This window comes from Triticum aestivum, chromosome 3A (genome assembly GCF_018294505.1).
Source record: "Triticum aestivum cultivar Chinese Spring chromosome 3A, IWGSC CS RefSeq v2.1, whole genome shotgun sequence".
Lineage (NCBI taxonomy): Eukaryota > Viridiplantae > Streptophyta > Magnoliopsida > Poales > Poaceae > Triticum > Triticum aestivum.
Genome location: NC_057800.1, coordinates 673,095,831 through 673,102,518, shown reverse-complemented (window position 1 = coordinate 673,102,518; position 6,688 = coordinate 673,095,831).

The window sequence follows — 6,688 nt, the reverse complement described above, 5'->3', positions numbered from 1 at the left end:
TTTTTATATGTAGTTCTATAGGCCCATAATGCATCATCAAGTTTCTTGGACCAATTCATTCTAGATCTATTAACAGTCTTTTGCAAAATTAATTTGAGTTCTCTATTACTCAATTCTACTTGACCACTAGACTGTGGGTGATAAGGAGATGCAATTCTATGATTAACATCATACTTAGCAAGCATTCTATGGAAAGCACCATGAATAAAATGTGAACCATCATCAGTCATTAAATATCTAGGGACTCCAAACCTCGGAAAAATAACTTCTTTAAGCATCTTAATAGAGGTGTTATGATCAGCACTAGCAGTTGGAATAGCTTCTACCCACTTAGTAACGTAATTAACATCAACTAAAATATGTGTATATCCATTAGAGGCAGGAAACAGTCCCATATAATCAAAGCCCCAAACATCAAATGGTTCAATAACAAGTGAATAGTTCATAGGCATTTGTTGACGTCTACTAATATTACCAATTCTTTGATATTCATCACAAGATAAGACAAACTTACGGGCATCCTTGAAGAGAGTAGGCCAATAAAAACCGGATTGCAATACCTTATGTGCAGTTCTATCTCCAGCGTGGTGTCCTCCATAAGCTTCGGAGTGACACTTGCGTAGGATATGTTCCTGTTCATGCTCAGGTACACAACGCCTAATAACACCATCTACTCCTTCTTTATAAAGATGTGGGTCATCCCAAAAGTAATGTCTTAAATCATATAAAAACTTTTTCTTTTGCTGGAATGTGAAACTAGGTGGTATAAATTTAGCAACAATGTAATTAGCATAATCAGCATACCATGGAGCAGTATGAGAAGCATTTATGACATTTAATTGTTCATCAGGAAAGCTATCATCAATAGGTAGTGGGTCATCAAGAACATTGTCGGTGTCAAAACCGGCGGATCTCGGGTAGGGGGTCCCGAACTGTGCGTCTAGGCGGATGGTAACAGGAGACAAGGGACACAATGTTTTACCCAGGCTCGGGCCCTCTTGATGGAGGTAAAACCCTACGTCCTGCTCGATTAATATTGATGATATGGGTAGTACAAGAGTAGATCTACCACGAGATCAAGGAGGCTAAACCCTAGAAGCTAGCCTACGGTATGATTGTTGTATGATGAAGTTGTCCTACGGACTAAAACCCTCTGGTTTATATAGACACCAGAGAGGGTTAGGGTTACACAAAGTCGGTTACAATGGTAGGAGATCTTGAATATCCGCATCGCCAAGCTTGCCTTCCATGCCAAGGAAAGTCCCATCCGGACACGGGACGAAGTTTTAAATCTTGTATCTTCATAGTCCTGGAGTCCGGCTGAAGGTATAGTATGGCTACCCGAACACCCCCTAATCCAGGACTCCCTCAGTAGCCCCTGAACCAGGCTTCAATGACGACGAGTCCGGCGCGCAGATTGTCTTCGGCATTGCAAGGCGGGTTCCTCCTCCAAATTCTTCATAAAAGTTTGTAAACACCAAGAGTAGTGTCCGGCTCTGCAAAATAAGTTTCCACGTATTGCCACAGAGAGAATAATATTAACACAAATCTAATCTGCTGACGTATTCCGTAGCATGACATCACACTACGGCCAAGCCTTTGTTCAAATCATTTTCAGTTGTCCACCTCGGCGTGTTTCGCGAGGCGATTTCCTTGGCACGTCTTGTTAAAACAGAGACCGTGTCCCCCATTTACGGGATTCTCATCAATACGGACGTGGGTAACCCAACCGCGCCACTTATCACGGCGCTTGGGAGGCAAGCGAGTTTTACTAGGCTGGTGGGGATGCATAGTCGTGTCCGCCCATATAAGGGGAGAAGGATCCACCTTTTTACCTACGCCTTCTTCCTCCTTTGCCTATCCATCTTCTGCGCACCCGAGCTCCAGCGCCCAAGCCCGCACTTCCTACCTCAACCTTCTCCAACAATGTCTGGAGCGGGAGGCAAGTGGATGGTCACCTCCGTCATGGAGGGCCATGTCAAAAAGCTAAGGAAGGCCGGATACTTGTCCAAAGACATCGCACATCGGCTTCCTGAGGAGGGGCAGCTTCTCCCCACCCCAAGGCCCCATGAGAGGGTAGTATTTCTTCCCCACTTCCTCCGCGGACTGGGTTTTCCTCTCCACCCATTTGTCTGCGGACTCATGTTCTACTATGGCCTAGATTTCCATGATCTGGCCCCGAACTTCATCCTCAATATCTCGTTGTTTATCATCGTGTGCGAGGCCTTCCTCCACATCCGCCCCCATTTCGGCCTCTGGCTCAAGACCTTCAACGTCAAGCCAAAGGTGGTGCGCGGCAACCAGGCGGAGTGCGGAGGTGCCATGGCGGGCAAAATAGCCAACGTCCTATGGCTCGAGGGCTCCTTTGTGGAGACCTTGAAGGGGTGGCAGTCAGGGTGGTTTTACATCACTGAGCCACGCGATCCGAAGTGGATCGCAGCCCCTGAATTCCGATCTGGACCCCCTACGCGGCTCACGTCCTGGAAGGAGACGGGCTTGTCGTGGGGCGACGAAGAAGAAGTGACCGGACTGCAAAAATGCGTCCAGTCCCTGGTGAACAAGCAGCTCAAGCTTGTCAACGTAATCCAGGTCATGCTCGTCCGCCGGATCCATCCGTGTCAAGAACGGGACTTCAATTTGTGGGAGTTCAACCCGGCGCAGCACCGAACTCTGAGCAGGCTCTTCGACACGACGTATGAAGATGTCTGGAGGGGGCTAACCAAAGGCGTCGAGGCTCCCGCATCCGCCTTCGAAGACCGCGGATTCAGCTCGCAGCGTCCTGCTGGCGAGGTGAGATAATTTCTTCTTTTACAGGATGTGAAGTTTTTTTCATAGTTTGACTCTATGCGGGATCTAAACTCCCTTACCTTTGACAGGATTGGCAGGCGAAGTCTAGACTGATTAACTGTTCGGCTCCCTTGCCCGAAGACCCAGCCCCTGCTCTCTTAGTGAAGCTTCTGGTTTCGGCACCTTATGTGGTGCCGGAGAAGAAGGTCAAGAAGAAGAAGGCCACGGGGACTCGAAAGAGTTCCCGGTATATGGTGGCGTCGGACTCGTCGTCCGACGAGTCCGAGACGCACTCCTCCCATGAAGATGAGGAGGAGGAAGAAACCTCTCCCCCTCCAGCGGGGGGAGGAAAGAAGAGGAAGGCCGCCCCAGTAGGGGAGGCCGAAGGGTCCAAGAAGAGGAAAACCCCTCCCCCGGACTACGCCCCCGACACCGACGAGGGCGAAGAGGAGTGGCCGGACAGGGCCAAGCGTCCGGCTAAATCGTAAGTGTTCGGATACCAGAGTAACTCATGATATTCCTTTTGTTGCACAGCTTTCCCTAATGTCGAATATAATCATGCAGCCCGCCCAAGGACGGGCTCGACGAGTCGTCGAGCGGCTCCCTGGATTCATCGGACGTGAATTCAGTTCCGCCCGCTACCTCCCCCTATGCCGCGGATGATGCCGAAGTGGCATCGCGACAAGCTCCCGGGCAAGAGGAGGTGGTCCAGGAGGAGCCGCGAGGCGACCTCCCGGACTCCAGGAGTGAAGGGGACAAGACCCCCCAGGGCTCCAAGTTCTGCTTTAAGCCGGACACCGCGCCGGAATTATCAACGGTTCCGGACCGCGGCAGGCGAACTCCTGCCAAGAGGAGCAAGCCTATTGAGCCGGCGTCCTCCATCCAACCGGAGGCGCCGGACAATCTGCTGGTGGTGCTTAAGGGCGCCTCCATCGACGAGGAGCACCGTACCATCATGAGTACGGTGGTCCAGAAGGTTCGGTCCGCCAAAAGTGGACTGACTGAAGCTTGTGCTAGCCTTCTAACAGGCTTCAAGGTAAGTAAAAAATATGTAAAAATATTACCGCATAGACAGTAGCCCCTGATGCTCTGTTTGGCATTCGGAAAGAAAAGCCGAATAGAGGATCTATTAAATATCACAGGAGTCTAACTAAAAAGGAGTCAATATGCGTATGCAGGCTTCGCTGCTGGCCACCGCCGCACTGACTGCGGAGGTGGGTGCCCTGAAGCAGGGCCTCGAGAAGACCGAGCAAGAGCTCGGCCTTGCCAAACGGCAGCTCGAGGAGAAAGAAGGTAAGAGATACCTTATAGAAAAAATGCCTATAAGAAGGCGCAATTGCAAAAAATGACAGGAGTACACTGCTTATTTGTAGGGGCCACAACTGAGGTGGCGACCCTCAAGCAGGCGCTGTCTGAGGCCGAGAAGAAAGCGGCTACGGAGCGCACCGAGCGGGGGAAATTTGAGGCGCGGGTCGGCGAGGTGCAGCAAGAGCTTCAGGCTCTCATGAAAAAACATGAGAGTTTGGAGCTCGACTTGAAGACGCAAGCGTCCGAGCTTGCTACGGCCCTTAAAACTGCCGAATCTGCCAGGGCCGAAGCCCAGAAGGCCCTCCAGGAATTGGATGTGGTGAAAAAGATAGCGGCGGGTAAGGCATTCTCTATGCAAAGCAGAAATATAAAAGTAAACTACTTGTTACTTACCCGGATCCGGAGCTCTCCAGGGGCATTCGCAGATCTTCCCCGCAGCGTTTCCGATGCCGCCGCATTCTACCGAGCTGAGGAAGGCAGCTCGACGGAGAAGGTGTTCTGGTCTTAGTACGCTGAGGCCGGACACCCTGTGCCCTTGAGCGACCAGCTGAAGTAGCTGGTCGAGCTCCACAAGGCGGTCGAACAAGCCCTGAAGGGCTTCATAGTTTGGCTGTGGCCTAGAGAGGCCCTGCCTGGGAGCTACTTCGGACTGGTGCGGCGGCTGGTGGAGGCTTTTCCAAGACTCGAGGTCATCAAGCGCTCCATCTGCATCGAAGGTGCCCGTAGGGCCCTTGCCCATGCAAAGGTGCACTGTGGTAAGCTGGACGGTGAGAAGCTTGTGAGGGACGGGCCGCCGCTGGGGAAGGAGCATCGCAAGCCCGAGAACTATTAGAAGGATGTTCTGGCTGGTGCCCGCCTTATGGCTGATGAATGTACCAAGGATGTAATTTTTGAATGAACTCGCTCGTGTTATCATGTGTGCTGAAAACTTGTTCATATGCGCTAAGCAATGCTTGTTGAATTTAAAATATTACTTTCTGTGCGTCCGTTTATCAAAAAATTGAGAGATGGCCAGTCGTCGGCTTCTGCCCCCATGCCACTAGTGCTGGGGTGTTCGGGATAAACCTGAGCGCTCTTTTTCCCATGATTCGGTCCGTCGAGGGAGGCGCTCAGCACAACGAACAAGGCAACCGGACTATAATGCTTGAACACTCTCACTTAGCCATAGAACTCTATAATTTTAAATTTTGGCGAAGCCTCTAGTATTCGGAAGACCGAGTTTGGGGCGCTATCCACGCCTTGGCCGGACAAAGCCGGTTCCTCGCTCGAAGCGGCATAAGTCTTTAAGGACTCGAAAAACCTCTCGAACAGCAACCGGTCTCTCGCCTCATCATGACAGTCAGTTTTAGCTTTCTCTACTGAGGTGCTCAGCCCAGCTCAACTGGGGCACAATCGCAGTAGTTCTCCTAGTGCTACCTTAGCCGATATAGCGGAACGTAAGGCACCAAAACATAGGAGCCGGGCAAACCCAACTATTGACCCAAATCATGATTCGGAGCCGATGCATATGGTGCTATAAGTTCGGGGTGCCGCACTTGTGAAAGTGTACGGACTTCTCACGCCATATTGATGGGTACTGAGGCCCCTGGCGTATTTTGCCGTACCACGGTGTACGGATGCAACATGTTATTAATAAACATTTGTATAAAAATAGGATAATGCAAAAAATAGACAAAAAGCTATGCATTGTTTATAGGAAGGCTGCTAGGAAAGCGGAACGATACAAATAGTGCGATAAGCAAAGGAAATTGGACTATTTAACATGTCCTGGCCAGGGGCAGGCCGCAGAATTATATTAAAAAACAGGTATACTGCTCGCAATAGAGACCACCAGGGAGTTCCATAATGCGGCGTGGCTTGTCTGCTTTCCTGGATCTTGCATCGTTTGTGCGGCAGTTGAATTGCCGAACGGGTCGTCCGAAGTATGGAGTCCTGAGAGTAAGAGAGAGAGAGAAAAAAGGAATCCGGCAGCCCCTGGTGTGGTTTAAGCCGTTTTTCGGGCGTGCCGTGATAGTGCCCCTTCCCCTGTGCCCATGGTATTTCAAGAGCGTAGTTATGTACGCGAAGCACTGGTTTTGCTATATCGCGAGGGCTAGGGTTGGGGCCGCATTGCTACGCTAGCTCAGAACGTGCCAGGCGGTCTTGTTGTAGGGTACTCCGGGCGCGCTTGACAGTGTCCGGCTTTTGGAAGGCCGAACTGGAGAACTGCCTAGAGAGGCTGCTTTGTACTTCTGCTGCGAGCGCTGCCGTGTGCTCCTCCGTTTGCAGGGAGCGTTCGGTGTTCCCATTGACCGTGATTACTCCTCTAGGGCCTGGCATCTTTAGCTTGAGGTATGCATAGTGCGGGACCGCGTTGAATTTTGCGAATGCGGTTCGCCCGAGCAGTGCGTGATAGCCACTGCGGAACGGGACTATGTCGAAGATTAACTCCTCGCTTCAGAAGTTATCCGGAGATCCGAAGACCACTTCCAGTGTGACTGAGCCCGTACAGTTGGCTTCTACACCTGGCATGACGCCTTTAAAGGTCGTTTTGGTGGGCTTGATCCTCGAGGGATCTATGCCCATTTTTCGCACTGTATACTGGTAAAGAAGG